The following is a 9,299-nucleotide window of genomic DNA, read 5'->3' as shown; positions in this document are numbered from 1 at the left end:
TCATACCTCTACTACGAACAATATTCAATAGGGAAATCACAATCCCTTTTATACAAAAAAAAAAAAAAAAAAAAAAAAAAAAATATTATCTATGTTATAAATATTATTTAATTATGGATCTCTATCTTTAAGTAAAACTTTGGGATCAAGTCACTTTTCCCCTATAAATATAGAGTTCTTATCTATCTCCATTGTTGTTATTATTATTTGTATCAAATTTAAACAAAAATTACCGTAGGTAATGTAAAATTATGCTACCCCAAATCTAAAAAATAAGACCAATTTTTTTTTATAATGCCAACGAGAATGAAATTCTCATCACAATTTCAAAGGAATGAACTCTAAATTGAATTGAACAATCACCGAAAATCACATAACTCCATAATATATTTAGAAATTTAAAGAAAGTTGCAATTTGTTTATCTCATTTAAGAATTCCTAAAAAAATCATCGAAAATCACATAACTCCATAATATATTTAGAAATTTAAAGAAAGTTGCAATTTGTTTATCTCATTTAAAAATTCCTAAAAAGACCAGAGTTTTCAAATTTGAAAGAAAAAAATTCATATGTTTGTGGTAAGGCCCTGATTTAAATTTATCGGATTTTGAATATTTGGAGTTTTAAATTTGTGTTTGCTCATTGACAAATAGAAAGAAAAAAAACTGGGCATAGATGAAAAAAGGGAAAAGATGGAGAAATGATTAAAAAACAAAAGAATTCCGTAGATAGGTCTCGGCTAGTGGCACCTTCTTGCAGTTTTCAACTCAGGGTGACATACAAAATATCTATCCTTAATGCAGAAAAATTAAACTTAAATGTATAAGAAAGTAAACCCGTCAACCAGTCCGGTTTAACCGGTTCAAACTGGTAACGGATCGTAAAACGAACCGTTGAACAAGTTAACGGTTCGATTAACCATTTATTACATATCCAAATTTCTGGTTTCGATTTTTTTGAAACCGAACAAATCCGAATAGACCTGTTAAACCGGTGGAATTAAATTTTTTTTTTTTTTAAATATAGCCGTTGGGGCTGGGCTGTTGCCTGTTGGACCGTTGGGCAACGGTCCATTTGCAAAAATGGCCGTTGCCAAACGGTCCCAAACCCTTTTTTTGCCCCCCTCAACCCCCAAACTTTTTTTTTAACACTTTAACCCATCCCCCACCCCTATATAAACCCCTCTCCATTTCCATTTTAATCCATACCAATTCACTCTTCTCTTTCTCTCAAATCTCAATCTCTCAATTATAGTTACTTTGCAACAATTAGCCACTTTAAATTTTTCTCAAATAAATATTATAAAGTCTTATTATAGTTTCAATTATTAATTTTGCAATTATAATATTGTTGGTGGAGTTAGTGATTTTGCAACAATCCGAAGTAGCTTTGGTGGATTTGCAATTCTAGCCGCCTTCACTTTGTTGGAAATTAGTCCGGCAATTTAGTACCTTCGTTCCAACTCTATCTTTATTTTTCGCAATTTAATTTACGCAATTTATTTCTAGCAATTTAATTTGCTGCAATTTATTTTTTTGTGATTTATTTGAGTGTGATTTAAATTAATTCTATTTAATAATGACAAAGAGATTTAGACGTGGTGCCGGTAGTGGTATTATTAGGGGTGGGCTTAATGAGGAAACATTTGTGGAAGAAACACCTAATTTAGGTATTGATGTTGGTGGAAATAATCCACTTTTAGGTCATGAGGCAATGCAATAACATTATACCGACACTTTTAATGAAATTGATGATGATGAAACACAAGCCCCCGAAAATCCCATAGGAGATACATGTCCTGCACAATCACATACACAAGACAAACCGCCTAGAACTCGTAAGCCAACCGCTAAAATTTGAAAATTTATGACTAAGGATAGGGAAAGCCAAACAGTTAAATGTACCCTATGTGGACAAGTATTTACTTTTAGGCAAGGAACTAGTAAGGATGGTGAAACGGGTACACTAAATGGTCATATGAGAAAGAAACATATGGATGTTTGGGGAGAGCAAACGGGTTCAAATGTGGGGGTATTCAAATGACGATAGAACCACGAACCGGTAAAAATTTTAAGTATGACAAGAAAAAAAGAAAGTGTAGAAATAGCTAAAATGGTAGCTTATGATTGTTTACCATTTTCCTTTCATTCGGGTTTGGGGTTTGTTACTTATATTCAACGTTGTTATAATCCGTTATTTGAGGGTATTCCTAAAAGTACTTGTAGAGCGAATGTTATAGATTTGTATAAAAAATATAGATTTTATTTGTGTCATGTATTTAATTCTTTAAATTGTAATGTTTCTCTTATCGCTGATTTGGGTCTTAGTCTTAACAAGTTAGATTTTTTTGCTATTACATGTCATTGGGTTGATGATAATTGGGTTATGCAAAAAAAAATTATAGCTTTTTATATAATGAAGGGAAAGGTCGTCACGATGGAAAATTTTTAGCGGATTCAATGTCTACTATTATGAGATTTTTTAACATTTATAGAAAAACACTTTGTATTGCTTTAGATAATGCTTCTAATAATACAAAGGCGATTGGTCTTTTAAAAGAGAATTAAACCCTCCGCTAAAAAATATTTTTCATGTGAGATGTAGTTGTCACATTTTAAACTTAATTGTTAAAGATGGTCTTGTGTGTTTTGACGATTCTATTCAAAAAGTTAGAGATGCGGTTGCGTTTCTTTTTTGTAATGCTAATAGGGGAAGACTTAGAGATTTTAAGAATGCTTGTGTGGAAAATAACCTTAGACCTAGGAAAATTCAAGTAGAAATTGAGACTAGGTGGAACTACACTTACATTATGCTACAACAAGCATATGAGTATAGGATTCTCATATAACAAGTTCACAACAAATATAATATTAATAATGATGATTGGTTAAATTTTACACATTGGGAAGATGTTAAGGAATGTGTTGAACTCTTAGAAAATTTTTATAATGCAACTCTTGCTTTTTCTAAACAATTCTATCCCACGGTAACCGAATTTTAGCCTAATTAGCGGAAATAGCTAGAGTTTTACAAGAGTATAAATATAAACTCGGTTATCAAGCGGCTTTTTTTGATATGATAATCAAATTTAAGAAGTATTTTTTTCCCATCCCAACTTTATTTATATTGGGTTCTCTTTTAAATCCTTGTTTAAAAGTGTCTTATACTAAAGCATTGGTTGGTCAAATTTATACATTTTTAGAAATTGAAGAGGGAGTTCAACCATCTTTAGCTGAAGCCGAACTCTCTATTGATGACGAGTTTAGAAAAGTTTTTACTCATTATTCTAATTTGGAAGAACGTGCTACACCCGTTGCTCCACGCCTTACTACTTCTCAAAGTAGCAAAAAAAGGCTTGTCGGGTTTATCGCATTTAAAAGTTTTACATTCACAGCCAACTCCTTTTTGTAGTGCAAACTTTGATGAATATAACTTTTATTTGATGCAACCAAATGTGGATATCAAGGAACTAGATGAGTTGGACGTCTTAGCATGGTGGAAGAAATACAAGGCAAGTCATCCGATACTCTCAAGAATGGCTCGAGATATCCTTACGGTTCAAGTATCAACCGTGGCTTCGGAGAGTGCATTTAGCCAAGGAAGGTAACAAATTGGAGACCATAGACACTCATTATCCGGCTTTAGCTTGCAAGTACTAGTGTGCATTCGCGATTGGATTAGATCGGAGCGATGCAACCAAAACTTAGAAGCGGAGGAAGGCGAAGAGGAAGAGATTGAAGATTTGATAGCAAGTGGACCGGACCAAATGGAAGACTTTGAAGATATCTCCATGACCGAATATGATATGGGGAAAATTAACCAAATGATTGAGAATTGATAATTTTATTATTCTACTATTTCTTTGCAACTGCAAGTTAAAAAAAACTATAACTTGCAAATAAATGTTATCCAAGAATGAATAAAATATATGGCTCGTTGAGCTTTCTTCTATTTACTTGTGTTCATATTTTAACTTATATTAAGTTAGGAATATACCTAAAATATACTAAGAATATACTTATAATATACATTTACTTAAATTAAAAACTAGAAAGTTATATACTTGAAAAATAACTAAAATATACTAAGAATATACACTTATAATATATAGTATATATATAACTTAAACTTATATATATATATATATATATATATATATATATATATATATATATATATATATATATATATATATATATGCCGTATTGATTGATGTTAGCTGATGTTAGTCATAAGAATATATAAACTTTACTTATAAACTTATATAACATATGTAAATATACCTACAATATACTAATAAATACTATAATATATATATATATATACAAAAAATAAAAAAAAAGTTTTGGACGTGTTTGATATATATACCGGTTTCGGTTTCGGTTTTAACCGTAGAACCGAAACCGATGGCCGGTATATATATTTTTATATATATAAACTAGCCGTCCGTGACCGGTTATCGGTCCAGTCCGATTGACGGGTTTCTTAAAGAACGTATCCAAGCTTCCGGGTGTCATGCCATCCCCACCTTTCAAGGTGTATCCGCCTCGGGGTGAGATACATATATACAGAGGGGTTTACACACAGGGGCGGATCCACCCTTTAGGGTGGGGTGGCATGGCACCCCCTAGGTTAATAATTTTTTTATATACTTATATTATAATTTGCTTAAATTTGGTTAAATATTTGATTCTGCCACTCCCAGTCGTAAATTAGACAAAGGTGCTACGACTGGTAGGCACAAGTTTGAATCTATCTTGAACATTTTTCGACTCCCGTTTTTCTTTGTGTATTTTACTTCCTTTGTACCAGTAATTGTCTTTTCGGCTCTCCCAATTTTCTATTTATCTTTTTATTTTTTATATTGTCTTTCCTCTTTTCTATTATTTTATTTGTGATCTCTAGCGAAAAAACATTAATTTAACTTCAGAATCCGTTAAATTAAGCATTTCTCTTAACCTCAAATCTGTGAGTATTTAAATAAAAAAACTTGGGTCTCAATGGGAATTTTGGATTGAGATCAAAATACAATTTTTTTTTTTATAATTTCTTTTGTTTATTACTCCCTCCGTCCATGTTTACTTGTCTATATTTGACTTGGGACACTCTTAATAAGCAATAAATAAAATGAGAAATGAATTGGAGTACTTAATAATAAGGGTAAAATAGGTATAAAGTGGTAAATTATGTCTTGGTTTTTCAAACTATATAACTTACAAGTAAAAGTGGACATATATTTTTAGTATAATGGACAAATAAAATGGACGGAGGGAGTGTATAATTTCTATAATAAATTCAATTTAAATCACTTTACTACTTAAATTGTGATGGAAATTTATTAAGTTAATCGCTTAAAAAATATGAAATTTATGATTTATTTTTGAGAACTTATAGTTTATCTAATTTTACATTTACTTATGGGGCGTATTAACCTATTGAAGAGTTTTTTTTTTATTTTTCTTATTTTGATTGGTATAATTTCCTTATTGAAGATGTTATTTTACTTGTACAAATTCATTTTTTTATATACATAAGAGATGCAACTCTCTTGGTGAAAATGTTAAATTTACTTCTGTTGTTAATGGGTGTTAATGGGTATGATTCCTTGTTTAAGATGTTAATTATGTTCGTTTCTTGATTTTCGAGATGTAATTTCATATTTGTAAATAAAAAAAAAGCCTATTAAGTTGACCCGAATAAACTAAAAAGAGATGGACCTAACTCAAATACACGTTCCTAATAATATGTACATTAAAAAAAATTGTGGCACCCGCCACCTTCAAATCCTAGATCCGCCTCTGGACTTACACAAATGAAGTCTCATTCAACCTAAAGTTTTCAATCTGAAAATCATCTCAAATTCACCTCAAACCATATCCAAAAATCATCAAAATCGATATTCAAACTCCTTAAAACATTTCTAAGAAAACCCAATATTATCCAACCAAAGGCTATACAATCCAACACCAAAACTCTAAAAAGACCCAACACATATTGTAAATTACGACCTAAAAGAGTGTTTATTAATAAGCATAATGAAAGAGAGATTCGGAGAGAGAGGTTAAAAGAATTGGGAGAAGAATTTGGAGAGAAATAGAAGAAAATTGTTCGAAGAGAGAGGGGGGAGGCATCACTTTCTTTTTGGCTATAAAATACTAATTTTAAATTAAGATATGAATGTGGACTACAAATAAGTTTGAAGTTTTATGTTATTTATTAGGCTAAGTCATCATGCAAAGCCAAATTCCCTTATAGTAGAGTTGATTTTGATGCAAAGTACAGGATAATCAATAAAATAACGACACAGTACGTTATTTGAAGGTTTAAGAAGAATTGTACGATGAGTGTTGACTCAGTAGCTTCAGTTTGGCAAAACAAAACTGACGGCTAGATAAAGAAAGAGGTTGAAATTAAAAATATTGCTGGAGAAACTAGGAAGTGAAAAATAGGTAACATATGGAAGAAAAAATTGATTCTTCTCTAAATCGTGATACCTCTATGTGGTGTTTTCGAGTTATTAGAGCTAAAGGATTGATAAGGACTAAGGCGTCTATACGCTTCTCTTATCCGTCCATGTATTGAAATGTGAGCTAATCAAATATGGTATTAGATTGTACTAGTAGTGTTGCCAATATAGTAACATCCTACAGTTCAGAAATACGTTAAATTGAAATAGTTAATCAATGATTGTTCAAAATATGGATCAGGATGAGGACGAGGAGGAGGAGAAGGAGGAACGATGATCTAGTTTGGTTTGACGTATGCCCTTTTAGACAATGATTTAATTTTTTTTACAGAAATTGACTAAGTTTAAAGTAGCACATTTAAAAGTGGATATTTGGTGCAAATTCTTCGAGTAATGACTATAACCAAACCATTGATATTTTATAGCTATGTATTGATTTGAGCTCAATTGTGTCAAGCAAAGTCCAAACCAAACTCACACTTCCAAGATATCATGCACAGGTGCAAGTGCAAGCACACATATAGTCATTTGGAGGGATCACTATTTAAGTTATAACCAAAATTAATAAATTTTTATAAGTTTAGCCGCTTAAGAATTAACTTTAGATTTACGGAACTGAAATTGAAAAAAATCTGAGTTTGAAGTTACAAACTTCAGACACGTGGGTATGCAATTGGGCTTGCCAAAACCTAACATGAGACAAATTATCAAAAATCTGACATATTGCTCGTGTTAGAAAATTTTAGACATTTTATGCAAGTTTACCTTGGCAATCCCAAACTTCAAACCCATATATTTGAATTTTGAACCTGCCAAGCAACATTTCAGATAAAAATGTCTAAAATTAGCATAGCCCGAGTAAAACTCATAAGATATATCCACTTTATCATTATTTTTCTAAGTACTGAAATGTAAAATCTCGCAAATTTCTTTTTTCAATATGGACCAATTATTAGCTCAACTATTTGAGGATAAGGAATTGTTATGTGTTTGGAGTTCACTTGGGAGGTCCACAGAACCTTAGAGATGTGTTAACGGACGTTCGGGATGTTATGAAACATAATATTAATATTAGAATGACTTGAAAGTGAGTAAAACGAAGAAAAAAAAAAGGACTTAAAGGAAGAGTTGTGTGTCGCACAACCATAGCATTGTGATAAATCTAAGAATTACATAATCTCCTGTGAAGTAGGTGCTCGTTCCACAAGAATTTGGAGAAGTCTTAGTTTTGGCCTGGCGCTCTAGGAGAAATTCCATATTTTCTTGACGCTATAGTAGTGCTTTGCACATCAAATTCTCAGGCCCAGAAAAATGTAGAATATAAAAATGAAAAATGGGAAAAAGAGAATTAGTTTCCTAAAATTCAAATGTAATCGTCTCTCTTAACTCCAAAGCGACCTAGACTAATCCCCCAACACCCTGGTGAATTCCTAACGCAATTCAAGTTGGATTGTTACCCCAGTAAAAAATTCTAACAAGAATCCATCTTGAAATTACTAGGTTATCAATAGGGTCATTTGCACTTCTCCCCTATTTTGTGCTGGTCTTTAATTTTTGTCTCTCAAGACAAATAACTTTTTTGCGGGACATAAGTTTATATTGTTGCATCATAATATCCCACAAATTATGCCCTACGCCCTTAAGAACTTATGCCTAAGTTCGATTTTAAACGACAAAAATTAAATACCAGCACAATTGAAGGGCAAATGGTGCAATTAAGTGTAATCAATAAGAGCTAAAGATCAAGGTTTCTCCTCAAAGCTAGAGTTTTGCAAATTGAGGTAAGCTTGGTAACCTTCCGCCAATTACGATCCTTAGAAGAGATTATAGTCGATATTCGTTCCTAGAAATTACTACAAAAACTTAAATTAAATATCAACGCTATAAATTTAGAAGAATCAAACCTAGGGTTTTAAAAGTTGGAAACAAAGTATAAGCTAGTAGGATTTATAGTTCGAATTTAATCTTTTTAAGTCATTAGGTTCTAAATTAATAATTAGTACATATTCGATAGATTTTTAACACAATTTCAAGATTTGAACTAAAGCTATTAGGTTCGGCTGAACCCATAGCTGAAGCTTTAATTCCGCTCGTAATTGAAAATTATGGAACCTTTATAATTGATTCTTGACAAAATTGAGTAGAGATTGAATTGAAAAAGTTAAATGGAAAAGGCTCAAATATGCCATCGAACCATCAGAAATGACTCATTTATGCCACTCGTCAATAGTTTGGCTCATTTATGCCATCGAACTATCGAAAATGGCTCATTTATGCCACTCATCAATAGTTTGGCTAATTTATGCCATCGCCGTTACCAAAATGACTCATCCATGTCATTTTTCATTAACGTCGATTTTACAATACTAGATATAACACGTGACCTCTAACTAGATTATGGTTGTAAGTGGGTCGGGTGTATGGGTCAGGTTTTTTATTAATTTGGGATTTAAAATTGAGTTGGTTTAATTAAACGACATAGACCTCTAATTGGAGGTCACGTGTCATATCTGGTATTATAAAACCGGCGTTAATGAAAAATAGCATGAATGAGTCATTTTGGTAACGGGCGATGACATAAATGAGCCAAACTATTGATGAGTGACATAATGAGCCATTTCCAATAGTTCGATGGCATAAATGAGACATATTATTAATGAGTGACATAAATGAGTCATTTCGATAGTTCAATGACATATTTGAGCTCTTTTCGAAAGTTAAATCATTTGGATCGAAGCAAAGAATGGTGCTCGAAAGAAGAACAAAGATAAATTGACACAATGCTTTTACTAAAGTAGTGATCTCACAAAGATCTTGTCACCAGAGGCAGGAG

Source organism: Lycium ferocissimum, chromosome 2 (assembly GCF_029784015.1).
Source record: "Lycium ferocissimum isolate CSIRO_LF1 chromosome 2, AGI_CSIRO_Lferr_CH_V1, whole genome shotgun sequence".
Taxonomy (NCBI): domain Eukaryota; kingdom Viridiplantae; phylum Streptophyta; class Magnoliopsida; order Solanales; family Solanaceae; genus Lycium; species Lycium ferocissimum.
The sequence above is the reverse complement of the archived record's forward strand: the minus strand, read 5'-3'. Positions refer to the sequence as shown.